The following is a 17,953-nucleotide window of genomic DNA, read 5'->3' as shown; positions in this document are numbered from 1 at the left end:
TTTAAATAAGATCACTGTCAAATTTCAGTATCCTTTGCCGCTGTTGTCAGATTTGTTTGCCCGGATTAAAGGTGCCAAGTGGTTCACCAAGATAGACCTTCGTGGTGCGTACAACCTTGTGCGCATTAGGCAGGGCGATGAATGGAAAACCGCATTCAATACTCCCGAAGGTCATTTTGAGTACTTGGTGATGCCATTCGGTCTCTCTAATGCACCTTCAGTTTTTCAGTCCTTCATGCATGACATTTTCCGGAAGTATCTGGATAAATTTTTGATTGTTTATCTGGATGATATTCTGGTTTTTTCTGATGATTGGGACTCGCATGTGGAGCAGGTCAGGATGGTTTTTGAGATTCTGCGTGAAAATTCTTTGTTTGTAAAAGGCTCAAAGTGTCTCTTTGGTGTACAGAAGGTTCCCTTTTTGGGGTTCATTTTTTCCCCTTCTGCTGTGGAGATGGATCCAGTCAAGGTCCGAGCTATTCATGATTGGACTCAACCCTCGTCAGTTAAGAGTCTTCAGAAGTTCTTGGGTTTTGCTAACTTCTACCGTCGTTTTATCGCAAATTTCTCTAGCATTGTTAAACCGCTGACGGATATGACCAAGAAAGGCTCTGATGTAGCTAACTGGGCTCCTGCTGCCGTGGAGGCTTTCCAGGAGTTAAAACGCCAGTTTACTTCGGCGCCTGTTTTGTGCCAGCCTGACATCTCACTTCCCTTTCAGGTTGAGGTGGATGCTTCGGAGATTGGGGCAGGGGCCGTTTTGTCGCAGAGAGGCCCTGGTTGCTCTACTATGAGACCTTGAGCCTTTTTCTCTAGGAAGTTTTCGCCGGCAGAGCGAAATTATGATGTGGGCAATCGGGAGTTGTTGGCCATGAAGTGGGCATTTGAGGAGTGGCGTCATTGGCTCGAGGGTGCTAAGCATCATGTGGTGGTCTTGACTGATCACAAAAATCTGATGTATCTCGAGTCTGCTAAACGCCTGAATCCTAGACAGGCCCGCTGGTCATTGTTTTTCTCCCGTTTTGACTTTGTGGTCTCGTATTTACCAGGTTCTAAGAATGTGAAGGCCGATGCTCTGTCTAGGAGCTTTGTGCCTGATGCTCCTGGAGTCGCTGAACCTGTGGGTATTCTTAAGGAAGGAGTTATCGTGTCTGCTATTTCTCCAGATCTGCGACGTGTGTTGCAGAGATTTCAGGCTGGTAGGCCTGACTCTTGTCCACCTGACAGATTGTTTGTGCCTGCTAGATGGACCAGCAGAGTCATTTCCGAGGTTCATTCCTCGGTGTTGGCAGGGCACCCGGGAATTTTTGGCACCAGAGATCTGGTGGCCAGGTCCTTTTGGTGGCCTTCCTTGTCAAGGGATGTGCGGTCATTTGTACAGTCCTGTGGTACTTGTGCTCGAGCTAAGCCTTGCTGCTCTCGTGCCAGCGGGTTGCTCTTGCCCTTGCCTGTCCCGAAGAGACCTTGGACACACATCTCTATGGATTTCATTTCTGATCTTCCGGTGTCTCAGGGCATGTCTGTCATCTGGGTGATATGTGATCGTTTCTCCAAGATGGTCCATTTGGTTCCTTTGCCTAAGCTGCCCTCCTCTTCTGATCTGGTTCCTGTGTTCTTCCAGAACGTGGTTTGTTTGCACGGCATTCCTGAGAATATTGTGTCGGACAGAGGATCCCAGTTTGTGTCCAGGTTCTGGCGATCCTTTTGTGGTAGGATGGGCATTGAGTTGTCGTTTTCATCCGCTTTCCATCCCCAGACTAACGGACAAACGGAGCGAACTAATCAGACTCTGGAGGCTTATTTGAGGTGTTTTGTCTCTTCTGATCAGGATGATTGGGTGACCTTCTTGCCGTTGGCTGAATTTGCCCTTAATAATCGGGCTAGTTCCGCCACCTTGGTTTCGCCATTTTTCTGCAACTCTGGTTTCCATCCTCGGTTTTACTCGGGACATGTGGAGCCTTCTGACTGTCCTGGGGTGGATTCCGTGGTGGATAGGTTGCAGCGGATCTGGGGGCATGTGGTGGACAACTTGAAGTTGTCACAGGAGAAGGCTCAGCGTTTTGCCAACCGCCGCCGCGGTGTGGGTCCCCGACTTCGCGTTGGGGATTTGGTATGGCTGTCTTCTCGATTTGTTCCTATGAAGGTCTCCTCTCCCAAATTTAAGCCTCGCTTCATTGGTCCTTACAAGATATTGGAAATCATTAATCCTGTATCCTTTCGCCTGGATCTTCCGGTGTCGTTTGCCATCCACAACGTATTTCATAGGTCCTTGTTGCGGCGGTACGTTGTGCCTGTGGTTCCTTCTGCGGAGCCTCCTGCTCCGGTGTTGGTTGAGGGCGAGTTGGAGTACGTGGTGGAGAAGATCTTAGATTCTCGTCTCTCCAGGCGGAGGCTTCAGTACCTGGTCAAGTGGAAGGGCTATGGTCAGGAGGATAATTCCTGGGTGGTCGCCTCTGATGTGCATGCGGCCGATTTAGTTCGTGCCTTTCACGCCGCTCATCCTGATCGCCCTGGTGGTCTTGGTGAGGGTTCGGTGACCCCTCACTAAGGGGGGGGTACTGTTGTGAATTTACCTTTTGGCTCCCTCTAGTGGCTACTAGTGATTTGACTCTGGGTATGTCATTCATCCCTTGTATGCTCACCTGGGTCGTTAGGTCAGGGGTGTTGCTATATAAGCTCCCTGGACCTTCAGTTCAATGCCTGGCAACGTTGATATCAGAGCTAATCTGTAGTGCTCTTGTCTACTGATCCTGGTTCCTGTTTGATTAAGCTAAGTCCGCTTTCTTGCTTTTTGCTATTTGTTTTTGTTTGCATTTTTGTCCAGCTTGTGTATGATCTGTTTCCTGACCTTGCTGGAAGCTCTAGGGTGGCTGGTGTTCTCCCCCCGGGCCGTTAGACGGTTTGGGGGTTCTTGAATCTCCAGCGTGGATTTTGATAGGGTTTTTGTTGACCATATAAGTTATCTTACTATATTCTGCTATTAGTAAGTGGGCCTCTCTTTGCTAAAATCTAGTTCATCTCTGTGTTTGTCATTTCCTCTTACCTCACCGTTATTATTTGTGGGGGGCTTCTATCCTACTTTTGGGGTCTATTCTCTGGAGGCAAGAGAGGTCTTTGTTTTCCTCTTCTAGGGGTAGTTAGTCCTCCGGCTGGCGCGAGACATCTAGCGACCAACGTAGGCATGTTCCCCGGCTACTGCTAGTGTTGGCGTTAGGAGTAGATATATGGTCAACCCAGTTACCACTGCCCTATGAGCTGGATTTTTGTACGTCGCAGACTTACTTGTTTCTCTGAGACCCTCGCCATTGGGGTCATAACAGTTCACTAAATGCTAAAACTGACCTACCATTATGATTCTCCAGGTCATTACGAGTTCATAGACACACTAGGTGGTGAAAACAAATTCCAAACTTCGTTAAAAAAGATGTGCCATTTTCCGATATCTGTAGTATCTCCATTTTTCGTGATCTCGGGTTGGGTGAGGGCTTATTATTACACGCTGAGCTGACATTTTTAATGATACCATTTTGGTGCAGATACGTTCTTTTCATTCTACCGTTATTGCATTTTAATGCAATGTCGTGGAGAGCAATAAAACTTAATTCTGGCATTTTAACTTTTTTTCTTGCTACGCCGTTTAGCGGTCAGGTTAATCCTTTTTTCTTATTGATAGATCTGGCGATTCTGAATGCGGCGATACCAAATATGTGTATGTTTGATTTTTTTTAATTGTTTTATTTTGAATGGAGCGAAATATTAAAAATATATATATTTTTTATAGTTTTAAAAACATTTTTTTTCACTTTTGGCATGCTTCAATAGTGTCCATGGGAGACTAGAAGCTGCCATAACCCAATTGGCACTGCTACATACAGGCGATGATCAGATCTGCATGAGATCTCTGGTTGTCATGACAACCCATCGGTGACCCGCAATCACGTGACGGGGCAGGGCCGCCATCAGGGCATTACTGCCCTTACTACTGTCTACTGTATGGGGCCCAATGATTAGAAGCAGAAAGGGGGGCCCAAACACGCTGGCAGCCCCGTCCACTCGGGCCCCCCTCTCTTTGCTTCTCCTCATCGGGCCCCTGGACATTTTGTTCAAGGCTTTCGAATGCCCGATGCATAACAACACTGTGGTGTTTTAAAGATACACCTAGTGTTGTTAGTGCATCCAGCGAATGGAAATTTGCAATGTACCTTTAAGCTGCGGCCGGCCCGGGTGCATCATGGTCCTTCCTGACGTCAAACGCTGCTCCACTTCCTCTTTCCGGAGCAGAGCAGCTTGCCCTGTGTGTGTCACGTGGGGGCGGACGGCGGATGACGAACGAGCAGGTGGAGGCGGCAGGCAGGGAGCAGGGTGAGTCTCACTCTCTTCGGTGATCCCCTCTGCTGAGCTGTTTATTTAATCCTAATCTGTGTGATACTGTCTGCTGAGCTGTGTATTTAATCCTATCCTGTGTGATACCATCTGCTGAGCTGTGTATCTAATCCTATCCTGTGTGATACTGTCTGCTGAGCCATGTATCTAATCCTATCCTGTGTGATACCGTGTGCTGAGCTGTGTATCTGATCCTATCCTGTGTGATACTGTCTGCTGAGCTGTGTATCTAATCCTATCCTGTTTGATACCATCTGCTGAGCTGTGTATCTAATCCTATCCTGTGTGATACTGTCTGATGAGCAGTGTATCTAATCATCTCTGGTGTTATCCCGTCTGCTGGGCTGTGTATCTAATCCTATCCTGTGTGATACTGTCTGATGAGCTGTGTATCTAATCCTCTCCTGTGTGATACTGTCTGCTGAGCTGTGTATCTAATCCTCTCCTGTGTGATACTGTCTGATGAGCCGTGTATCTAATCCTCTCCTGTGTGATCATGTCTGCTGAGCCGTGTATCTAATCCTATCCTGTGATACTGTTTGCTGAGCCATGTATCTAATCCTATCCTGTGTGATACTGTCTGCTGAGACATGCAACTAATACTCTCCTGTGTGATAGATACTGTCTGCTGAGCCGTGCATCTAATCCCATCCTGAGTGATACTGACTGCTGAGCCGTGTATCTAATCCTTTCCCGTATGCTGAGCTGTATCTCATTCTCTCCTGTGTGACCCCATCCGGTGGGCACTGTGGTATAACCCCTTCTCGCTGTTGCAGGTTGTGGGTGGTCTTGGAGGTCATCGCTTTTTCCGTTCTCTTCTTCTGACTGGGGGCGATGGATGAGCAGGTGGAAGGCGGTGGGCGGACGAGCAGGGTGAGGCGGCGGGTGAGCAGGGTGAGTCTCTCCAGTGAGAAGATGCTTCAGGTGGCTCGCTGTGGCTGGACTGGTATCGTTTGGCTAATGAGGGAAGGCTAGTGGGGACTAGGGGCCGCATCCAACAGGGCCCAGGGGGAGGCTAGTGGAATGTATAAGCTACTGGATGATCCTGACCTGCTGCAAATCTAAATGCCCAATTATAACATCAGGCAGCAGCTCAGGATCATCCAGTAGCTTATAAGTTTTGGTTGGGGTTTGGAATAGGGGTGGGGAATTATTAATGCAAGTTGGTATATATGATCAGGAAACATCTTTATTATTATTATTATAGCTGTGTATTTTTTGAAATGGGGTTATCGGTCTGCGCTTGCACAGCAGTGCATGGACTGGGCGCCAATCTCCTGACCAGCATCCTCATACATGCTGTAAGGCTGCTGAGTTCAGGTCAGGAGACCCGTCCATGCACCGCGGTCCAAGTGCAGACCAATATTCACCAGAAGTGGAGCTTTTCCAAGAGAGGGCGGAAGAACTGTGGAAGGTTCGAGGGGTGGAGGCGGAGCTAGGGTGGAGGCGAAACTGGGGGTGGAGCCTGGGCAGAGTTTCAAGGGGGCCCCAAAATTTTGGCAGTATGGGGCCCTAAAATTCCTAGTGGCAGCCCTGGACGGGGGTCACCGATGGGTGGATTTCCCACGCACTTGCTGAAAGTGTAAGTTAAATGCCCCTGTCATCGCTTGACAGCGGCATTTAATGGGTTAACAGCTGCGGGAGGATTGTAATTCCTCCCGCAGCTGTTAGGCCATGTGCACACGCTGCGGATTCCATTGCGGAATTTTCCACAGCGGTTTTGATAAATCCGCAGTGCAAAACCGCTGCGGTTTTTACTGCGGATTTATCGCGGTTTCCGCTGCGGGTTTACACATGCAGTTTTCTATTGGAGCAGGTGTAAACCCGCAGCGGAATCCGCACAAAGAATTGACGTGTGGAAAATAAACCGCTGCGTTTCCGCGCGTTTTTTTCCGCAGCATGTGCACTGCGGATTTCATTTCCCATAGCGTTACATGGTACTGTAAATGCGTGGGAAACCGCTGCGGACCCGCAGCTGCGGAAACGAGGTACAATTACCTCGGTTTGTGCTCTTTATAAAATTGCCATTCCTGTGCATTCTACTTCACTTAGGTCAGATGCTCATTTCGCTTTGCTTCTTTTAATCTCAATTTACATTTACATTACTGACAGCACTTCTCCTTGTTTCACCTGCAAAGCTCTTGCATCATATCAACAAGATTTTGTGCTCAGTCCCTGCATGAGTCATGAAGCTAAAGCTGCTTCATAATTATTCAACAGTTAAAATACATGATTTGACCATTTGTCTTTTATTACTTAGCAAATATGGTTTAAAAAAGACACATCTATAAAGTTCAACTGAGGAATGGGAAATTAGAAAGGGGATGGAGTATATGTGTAACCATAATGCGTGATCACTGATCAACCCCCCAAAAACTTATCTTTATCTTCCAATCTCAATTGTCGATCCACTGGACCAATCATTCAGAAAAGAACTTTACACATGTCCATAATTATTTACCATATGTTATTTTCTTCTAAAAACAAAGCATTAATTAATCCCACCTTGAAACCATCAACAGTAAATAGCTTTTAAGGCAGACTATTCCAAAGATTAATAGTTCTTATTGTTGAGAAGGCCTGTCTCCTTTGGAGACTGAACCTGTCTTTCTCCAGATGGAAAAAGTGGCCCTTGTCTTTTGGTAGGGCTTTACATGAAACACTTTTTAACCATACTTTTAGTATGATCCATTTATGTACTTGTACAAGTTAGTCATATCTTACATATGCAAAAAAGAAAAATATAACGGCACTGCTGTGGGGCCAGACAACCATATGCTGAATGGAGAGCTTTCCAGATAGAGCCCGCCTCTATGGACTCCGGGTGCTCATGCAAAAACAGGGTGTATGCAGCAAAGAAGAAAAATGCAGATAGCACTCACCAGTCCTTAAAACTTCATCCTTTATTCAAACTTTAAAATGTCATGGCCAGAGAAACAGGTTGCTGGGATGTGCGAGCAGTGCCGTTTCGCGCCACTTAGCGCTTCAACGGGTCTATACCTCAGAGGATATGACGGTGAGTGATATACCTTAGTCCAGGACAAGTTCCTCCCATCATATCAACCACATGAGAAAGTGCAAAAGACATACAACTGTTAAAAACATTGCCACATTATTTGTATCAAAAAATGTCTGTATAGCAAAGAGAAAAGAAAGACAACACCTATGTCACATTACCGGAGAAACAATTTTTTAGTATAAACTTGTCAGGGAGTTATTATTATGCCTGGCTTGGCCTGTAGCAGGGAAAAAAAAAAAAAAAAAAGGATCTATGCGCCCTTAGGGACCAGGCTTAGGCTACTTTCACACTAGCGTTTCTCTGTAGACGTCGAAAAGCGTCGTTTTGTGAAAAAAACGCATCCTGCAAAATGTCCCGCAGGATGCGTTTTTTTCCCATAGACTTGTATTGGCGACGCATTTCGACGGATTGTCATACGTCGTGTACGTCGTACGACGTATGCGTTCTTTAATTGGCGACACATCGATGGAAAAAAACGTTGATTGTAACGTTTTTTGTCTCCGCATAAAAAATGTGTCGCGGCGCATCCTGCGGCATGTGTCGTTGGCTACAATTGAAGCCTATGGGCGCAGGATGCATCGGGACACGTCGTACGACGCAATGCAGCGCTGCAATACGTTTTTTTTCACTGAGCATGCTCAGAAGCAGGATTTTGTAGCCAATTGGCCAGACACCCCCAAATCTATATAAACCTGGCCTGGGCCTTGAACCCCACATATGCCAGCAAGACACAGAGAAGCAAAGAAGCCTGCCACAAGACTCCAGCCAGCCTGCCACAAGACTCCAGCCACCATAGAGCCAGTGTGAATATTGCCATTTTTGTGTGCGTCTGTGTGCGTGTGCATTTGTGTCTGTATGAGGTATTGACAACAGCAAGAGCTTAAAACCTGAATATAACTTGAGGCCTGCCATCGTTCTGCAACAGCCAGTGCCCTGCTAGAGTCCAGATCCACCCTGAGGCCTGCCACTGTGAAGACATCCAGAGGACTGCCAGCCTTTTTTACGTGTGCGTGTGTGTATGCGTCTTGTGTTTGGGTCCGCCTGTGTGTCTTTGTGCATCTGTGTGTGTTTGCATAAAGCCTATGTGCTCTTGTGTGTTTGTTTGTGTGTGTGTGTGTGTGTATTTTCGTACAGATGTGTGCTTTTGTATGTATGTCTTCACCTGCCTGCACCTTATGCCTTCGCCAATCTTATGCCTGTTCATGTGTTATGCCTGGTATGCCTGCGCCTGTGTGCTTTTGTGCGTGTGCATGCACCTGTGTGCTTTGAGGCATGTTTGTGTGCGTCTTGGTGATTGCATGTGCATGCGTCCATGCCTTTTGGTTAATTCCCTTTTTCTGATGTATTTACCAAGTATAGTGGTCTGTGCAGCATGTGGCTTCAATGTGTGAGCGTGTGTCTTGTGTGTGTTTTTTTTTCTATTTAAAATTCTATTTTTTTTTTAAATTGGATGTATTTTTATCAAGTATTGTGTTCTGTGCAGCATGTGGTTTTAATGTGTGAGCGTGTGTTTTGCTTTTTTTTTTGTTTCTCTTAAAATTATTTTTTTTTTTTTATTTAATCGGATGTATTTTTGCCCAGTCTAGTGGTATGCAGCTTGTGGTTTAAATGTGTGAGCGGGAGTATTTATTTATTTTTTTTTCAATTTAAAATTTTTGATTTTTTTATTACTGTTGAAACCATTCCCAGTTGATGTACTTGAATTTAAAATAAAGAGCATTTTAGCTCCTAATTGTGATGTAAAAAAAAAAAAGAAAAGAAAAAAAAATTAATAAAATCTTTTTTGAAAAATTTTCTGTATTATCATTTCAGAAAGGTAAATTTGAAACTGGTGTATGTACAAATGGCCACACATGCAATACAGAGTTGGTTGAGGGCTTATTTTTTAATAAAGGTAATACTTTAATGGTTTTTTTGGGGAGGTGATTTTTGAAAATAAAATGTGGTAAATATATTTTTACATGGTGGGTTCACATTTCAATTTATTTATTTATTTTTTTTGGTACATTGAATTGTTTAGGTGCACCTGTTTTTGGGTTTGGGTGTTCACCTTCATGAACATTTATCACATCATTTTAGCAGGGTGGTTATCGTTAAACATTACCTAGTTCGGGGGGTGGTCTAACTATAAATCCATTATACTTACAGATACACCAGGGACCACAGCCACCGGCCATCCCACAGGGACCACCTGTGTAATTTTTTCTAAGTAAGTTTTGAAGACCCTGAGGCTATGTGCACACAGGATTTTGTCAGGATTTTGTCAGGATTTTTCATCAGGATTTGTAGCCAAAACCAGGAGTGGAACAATTAGAGGAAAAGTATAATAGAAACATATGCTCCAATTCTGCATTTATCACCCACTCCTGGTTTTGGCTACAAAACCTGATGAAAAAGCCTGACAAAATCCTGACAAAATCCTGACAAAATCCTGATGTGTGCACATACCCTAAATCTGCGACTTCAATGTGTATAGCAGATTGCAAGTGTCTTTTTTACTTACAGAGCCACCAGGAACACAGCCACCGGCCATCCCACCAGGACCACATCTGTTAATCTTTAAAAGTAAGTTTTGAAGACCCCAAATCTGCTACTTCAATGTGTAGAGCAGATTGCAAGTGTCTTTTAACTTACAGAGCCACCAGGACCAGAGCCACCGGCCATCCCACCAGGACCACATCTGTTAATCTTTAAAAGTAAGTTTTGAAGACCCCAAATCTGCTACTTCAATGTGTAGAGCAGATTGCAAATGTCTTTTAACTTACAGAGCCACCAGGACCAGAGCCACCGGCCATCCCACCAGGACCACAGTCACCGGCCATCCCACCAGGACCACAGCCACCGGCCATCCCACAGCCACAATGTCCTCTTCTGACAGCCCTCCTCCACAGCAACAGCGTGTATCGGTAAGTTTACCAAAAAATTGTAAATGTATTTTTTATTTTTAAAATTTATTTTTTTAAATCACTACATGCATAAATTATGTTTCAACAGGACGCTGAATCAGATGAGGGGCTATCAGAAGGGGATGAGACGGGTGGAGAGATGCAAATTGTGGAGGAACCAAGTGTAAGTAGTGGCCAAACAGTTGCTTCACACATCACACTGCACCAAACACAAAACAGATTTTCATATGTAACTAAACACATAAAACATATGCGTACATTAAAGATAATTATTTTCCTTTTTTTGCAGTCTCCTGCTGCTGCTGCTGCACATCCACAACACCGTGATGGTTCTCCCAGCCGATCCCAGAGTCGGCGTAATCGTCACCGCGGTCGGCCATCAGTGAGTTGTTATTTTTTGGGGATTGTATTGGTACTTTAGTGTTTCAGTGTACTAATTTTTTTGTTTTTATTCTTCTTTGTTTTCGCAGTCTTCACAGGGTGCTCCCGCAAAAGAACTCGATGACACTATCGATGTGGACCGCCTCATTGAGGAGCTTCACGAGCGGGAGCCGCTGTGGAACATGGCTGACCGCAGGCATGCTGACACCCATGTCACCCGTCGGCTCTGGGAGGAAGTATGCCAGAATGTGTTGCCAAGGTGGGAGGACCTTCATCCACAGCAGCAGAGCAGAGAATGTAAGTATTCACTTTTCAGTGATGTTTTGAGCAGAATGTAATGTATTGAATTTAACAATTTTTTTTTTTTCCTTTTCATTCTTGTCTTCACAGGCGGAAAGGTTAGGAAGCGGTGGCAGTCACTGAGGGATCGCTTCAAGAGGGAGTTTAACCTGGAGATGCAGGCCCCAAGTGGCTCAGCAGGAAGGAGGAGTCGGTATAAACACGGCCCTGCCCTCTCCTTCCTCAGGCAAACCATGCTGAGTAGAGTGTAAGTATTCAACAGCCCACTAATAACCATATTAACCTATCTAACTTATTTTTTTTCAGTCAGGGCTTTTTCCTATCAATATATTAATTGTTTTTGTTTTTTCTTTCACAGCACCTTCTCCAGCCATTGGGCGCCTGCATCTTCCTTGGAGACCTCTGGAGCGATCTCTCAAGCGTCCGTCACCGAGGGCCACGTTGGTAGGCCCCACACCTCTGACTCCTCCTCTGACCCCTCTGTCCCCTCCACTTCATCTGCCCCAAGCACTGGAGCATCATTGCAGCCTTCCTTTCTCGAATCTGATGCTCAACAGTTAGCGTTCCCTTTACCCCACCCCTCTGATCCTGCCACCTCTAGACCACCATTAGGTTCGTGGCGGGAGCGACAGAGGGGTCAGGAAAGGAGCTATGCTCCTGAATTCTTACATTTGAATGCAGCCTTCCAAAGCTCTTTCAAACACCACCCCCCTCTGGTCAGCCTCCTGTTTTTACCCCCCCTTCCACTGCACCCCAACCAAGTAGGCTTTCCCCACCTATCGACGTGGTCCAACCTTCCAGCCCCTCCTCCGCTAGTATCTCCACCCCACACTTTGAAAATTTATAAGTGTAATGTTACTTTTTATTTATGAAAAGTTAAAGAAAAGAAGTTGAAAATAAAAAATAATGTTACAGTTTTTTACCAACAAAAAAAAAAGTAAAAAAAAAATAAACAAAAATAAAATCCAGTTTGATTTAAAATCTACTCTTTGTGTCTGTGCATTCATTGAGGTAATATGGTAACTTTAAAAAAGGTACAATAAAAATAAACACCACATGTTTGAAAGGTATAACAAATTGGGTTTATTCCTAAGAAAACCACACTTTTGTACTCTTTTTTTTTTTTCTTTTTTTTTTTGGGGGGTGGTGTAAACACAATTTTTAAATATACAGAAAAACATGAAACATAAAAACATGTCACACAATGGTGTCTTACCATGGAACCCGCCCAACAGGTGACACAAAATAATCTGCAAACTGGTCCCTCATCCTGGTAACAGAACCTGTGGAGCGAACAGAGCTGCTGCGGTAGTCCCACAAGGTTGTCTCCAATTCTTCGTCATCGACGGAAACAGGCTCCTTGGACAGTATAAAGTTATGGAGCACCACACAGGCCTTACCAAGTTTGTCTATCGTTTTGGTTTGCAGTTTTATTGCAGTCAGCAGAACTCTCCACTTTACCGTCAATATGCCAAAAGCACACTGGACGACTCTTCTGGCTCTAGTAAGACGGTAATTAAATAACCGTTTTGTACGGTTTAAGTCACGGCTACAATAAGGTTTGAGTAGGTGCGGCGATAGCTGAAAAGCTTCATCACCTACACATACATATGGCATGGGTGGTCCACTGGTTCCCCGGAGTGGTCTGGCTGGCGGGAAATCGTATGTCTCTCCATACAAGCAACAGCCCATTGGAGAGTTTTTAAAAACTTGAGAGTCGTTAGACCATCCATAGGCTCCTATGTCCACAGCCAGGAATTTGCAGTTGGCGTCTGCTATAGCCATGAGTACAATGGAGAAGTATTTCTTGTAGTTGTAGTACTCAGAGCCTGTTCCTGCCGGTTTAGCAATCCTGATGTGTTTCCCGTCAACGGCACCAACACAATTTGGGAAATGGCACATTTGCTCAAACTGTTCTGCACTTGTCAGCCAGATGTCCATTGATGGTTGGGGGATATACTCCTGCTGTAAAGTATCCCAGATAGCCCGACAGGTATCTTTCACTATTCCGGAAATAGTGGAAATTCCAAGCCGGAATTGATAATGGAGTGAAGTCAAAGATTCACCCGTAGCAAGGAAGCTGTTGAAAAAAAAAATATGTTAGAAAAAATTGCACAGACCAACATTTAAAATTTTTGGTTTCATGGTACAGTTTCAATAAATGGCACTGTGGACATTTTGGTTCTGTCAGGACGCACAATACAACCTGCATGAAACAGGTGTAAAACAGTGTAATGACCACAAACAATAAAAAAATAACATGCTGCAGAAAATGCGACGCAATGTTTCAGCGCAGTATTTTCTGCAGTATGTAATATCACAATTACATATGAGCAATGACATAAAAAAGGCAGTGGAAAGTCCACAAACAATAAAAGAATTAAATACTGCAGCAAATGCTATGCAATGTTTCAGCATAGTATTTTCGGCAGTATGTAACATCACATTACATATGTGCAATGACATAAAAAAAGGAGGCTTACCGCAGGGTTACCATCAGCCGCTCCGCCGGTGTGATGGCAAGCCTCATCCTTGTGTCCTACAACACCTATACAAAAAATGCCCTCTCGGCCAACAGGGGGCATACCTCCAGGCCTAAACATATGAACCTAAAAAACAACGTATGGCTGCCAGACAAGAGTAAATGTCCAGGGGATCTAGTTGAAAATTAATTAAGGAGTAAACTATAAACAAGAATCCACACCAACCAATGGAGGTATCAAAGAGAATAATATAATTTATTAGAATATCAAAAAAAGGTATTTTATGCACAGCAAATACAGACAAATAGTGGTGAATGGAGATGGACAACAGAAGAAAAAAATCCAGCATAAACAGATGGAAAAAATTAATGCTGGAACTGGATACAAATGGATCCGAATAAAAGAAGTCCTGCTAGAGCCGCACGCCGGCAAGTACATATGGAATCATAATGGTTTTGATCATTAATGAGGTGATTCCTTTGCACACAAAAATGCATATTAATAATGAATGATCAGACCATGAGTGTGGCAAGCAGTGGCATAAGGTATTATAAATTAAGCCAAAGGTAGCCAGGCATATAGACCAAGTGTGCCGCCTGTAGGCAGATACAATAAATGTGTATACAGTCTAAAGAAATCCTGGATTACCTTGCCCTAGGAGGTCGGCGTGCTGCACAGCAGGAGCAGCCTCGACGCGCGTTTCACCGTTGCGGCTTCGTCAGGAGGCGTGGCTACTAAAAAGGGGGACTGGGTATAAATAGGAAGCGGTAAGTCCTCGCTGGCGAATCATCGCACAAATACACCATGATGTAAATGCCCGAGAAGGCGGAGGCAGCCGCGCGCTATGGGGCCTGGGCAGGAGGACGTGCGTCATCACTGCCCATCTCCACGGCAACGCGGTCGACTCACATAACCATCCAGGGCAGTACAGCGCATGCGTAATGTGCGCACATACCAGGAGGCACGCAGGGAAGAATTGTTGGTGTAAGTATAAGTATAGAGGGAGGTAATCCACGGGGAAGGCATGCATACCCTAGGGAATGAATGAAGGGAATTCATATCCATTGTGCTAATGCGGTATAATGTGTGGTATAAACTCCGCAAATAGAAATGAATATAAATATAAATGGCGGTAAATACGGCAAAAAAGTGATAAAGTGCATCATATTGATCATATAAAAAAATAGATGCAAGATTTAGAGATTAGTATGCAGATATATAAATAAAGGGAATTTTAATCCGTTGATATAAATCCTGCAACTAAAGGAATAAGCAGCGGTAAATGCAACAAATGTTGGAGAGAGTAGTGCTGCCACCTAGAGGTGGAAATTTGCATAGATTGTTGTTGCAGCGAGAAGCAAAATGGATCATGCGCACAGGCGCAATGGGACCTATGGGGTTAAATGATAGAATGGACATGTCCATATTCCTGTGAAATAACTAGGTAAGCCTGGTTCCTAAGGGCACATAGATCCTTTTTTTTTTTCTCCCTGCTACAGGCCAAGCCAGGCATAATAATAACTCCCTGACAAGTTAATACTAAGAAATTGTTTCTTCGGTAATGTGACATAGGTGTTGTTTTTCTTTTCTCTTTGCTATACAGACATTTTGATACAAATAATGTGGCAATGTTTTTAACAGTTGTATGTCTTTTCCACTTTGTCATGTGGTTGATATGATGGGAGGAGCTTGTCCTGGACTAATGATGGGAGGAGCTTGTCCTGGACTAAGGTATATCACTCACCATCATATCCTCTGATGTATAGACCCGTTGAAGCGCTAAGTGGCGCGAAACGGCTGTCGTCTTACACCAGCTCGCACATCCCAGCAACCTGTTCCTCTGGCCATGACATTTTAAAGTTTGAATAAAGGATGAAGTTTTAAGGATCGGTGAGTGCTATCTGCATTTTTCTTCTTTGCTGCATTAGTCATATCTTACCTCATATGTCTCTTGTCAAAATTAAATAAATTTGATTATTTTAATCTCTCATTAATATAGCAAAGATCCTCCATGTCTCATCATTTTTGTGGCTCTTCTTTCAACCTTTTCTAACTCCAGGGCATCCTTCATATTATCTGGTGCCCAGAACTGAACTTCATATTCCAAATGTAGTAAAGCGGACGAGAAACTTTCTGTCAAATATTACAATTACATACAGGGTCAGATTGGCCTGGCGGGGTATTGGGGAAATCCCTGGTGGACCATTGGGGAAATCTCTGGTGGGCCCTTGTCTCTGGGGGCAGGAGAGGAGGAGAAGAAGGAAAGAAAAAAGTGTCTGCAGTTTTTAGGGGCGTGGGCTCTTTAAAAGCACAGGCAGGCAGAGTATGTGCAGGGATGCGCGCATGCAGCATTCATTACCTGAACCGCTGCGGTGCACATCCCGATCAGTATAGCAGAGGGCATTCACCGCCGGCTTCTGCTATGTCGGCGGACATTTTCCTATGTGCGTGCCGACCTGCAGAGGAGGATGATGAGGACACCGCATGGCGCTGGGAGCGCAGGAAGGTAAGAGGAATCTTTTTTTTTTTTTCTTGTTCTATCTCTATTTCTCTCTTTCTCCAAGGGGCCAGGATGGAGACACATGGGGAGGGGGGACCAGGATGGAGACACATGAGGGGGAGACCAGGATGGAGACACATAAGGAGGAACCAGGCTGGAGACACATGAAGGGGGGACCAGGATGGAGACACATGGGAAGGGGGGACCAGGATGGAGACACATGAGGGGGGGACCAGGATGGAGACACATGGGGAGGGGGGACCAAGATAGAGACACATGGGGAGGGGGGACCAGGATGGAGACACATGTGGGGGGACTAGAATGGAGACATATGGGGAGGGGGACTAGGATGGAGACATATGGGGGGACCAGGATGGAGACACATGGGGGGATCAGGATGGAGACATATGAGTGGAAGACCAGGATGGAGACACTTGGGGATGGGGGACCAGGATGAAGACACATGTAGGGGGGACTATAATGGAAACATATGGGGATTGGGACCAGGATGGACATATGGTGGGACCAGGATGGAAACACATGGGGGGACCAGGATGAAGATACATGAGGGGGAGACCAAGATGGAGACACATGGGGGCACCAGGAAGGAGACACATGAGGGGGGACCAGGATGGAGACACATGAGGGGGGACCAGGATGGAGACACATGAGGGGGAGACCAAGATGGAGACACATGGGGGCACCAGGAAGGAGACACATGAGGGGGGACCAGGATGGAGACACATGAGGGGGAGACCAAGATGGAGACACATGGGGGCACCAGGAAGGAGACACATGAGGGGGGACCAGGATGGAGACACATGGGGGGACAAGGATGGAGACACATGAGGAGGAACCAGGGTAGAGACACATGAAGAGGGGACCAGGATGGAGACACATGGGAAGGGGGGACCAGAATGGAGACACATGGGGAGGGGGGACCAGGATGGAGACACATGAGGGGGACCAGGATGGAGAGACATGAGGGGGGACCAGGATGGAGACACATGGGGGAACCAGGATGGAGACACATGAGGAGGGGGGACCAGGTTGGAGACACATGGGGGACCGGGATGGAGACACATGGAGGGGACCAGGATGGAGACACATAGGGGGCCAGGATGGATATATGAGGGGGGCAGGACATGTGGCCAGGATGGATACATATGGTAGAGCCAGGATGCATATATATATATGGGGGGCCAGGATGGATTTATGGTGGGGTGGAGCAGGACAAGGGACCTGGATGCTTATATTTGGGGGGCCAGGATGGATATATGGATATATATGGGGGACTAAATTACTGTTCGAGGGCCAGAATGAGAAACATGCTATATTAGTTTATGGTGACAAGTGGGGAACATAATTTCTTTAGGGTTCAATTAGGGACATTATTACTGCTGTAATATAATTTACTTTTTAAGGAAACTGTTTTCCATGGAGGGAGAAAAATGGGGGTTCTGTTACTGTGCAGGGCAGCACTACGTCACTTTTTTTCTCTATCTGACATAGTGTAGAAGTCAGAAAAAAGTGGGGAATGTGCTCTGGAAGCGATCAGCTATTGATGCCTGTGCTATTTTTTGCAGAGACGAGTTCTGGCTGGAAGAAGTGATGGCAGTCTGTGCTGGTTGAAGAAGAAAAGCGAAGATGAAACACATCAACTACAGACGTCACTGGTGAGTCAGTGTATTACATGTACATGCACATGTACACATTGTGTTTGCAGAGCCACTGATGTACCCAAACAATAGAAACCCCCCACAAGTGACCCCATATTGGAAACTAGACCCCCCCAAGAAACTTATCTAGATGTGTTGTGAGAACTTTGAACCAACAAGTATTTCACTACAGTTTATAACGCAGAGCTGTGAAAATAAAAAATCTTTTTTTTCCACAAAAATAATTTTTTAGCCCCCAGTTTTGTATTTTCTCTAGGGAAACAGGAGAAATTGGACCCCAAAAGTTGTTATCCAACTTGTCC

This window comes from Ranitomeya variabilis, chromosome 5 (assembly GCF_051348905.1).
Source record: "Ranitomeya variabilis isolate aRanVar5 chromosome 5, aRanVar5.hap1, whole genome shotgun sequence".
NCBI lineage: Eukaryota > Metazoa > Chordata > Amphibia > Anura > Dendrobatidae > Ranitomeya > Ranitomeya variabilis.
Note: the sequence above shows the minus strand (reverse complement) of the source record.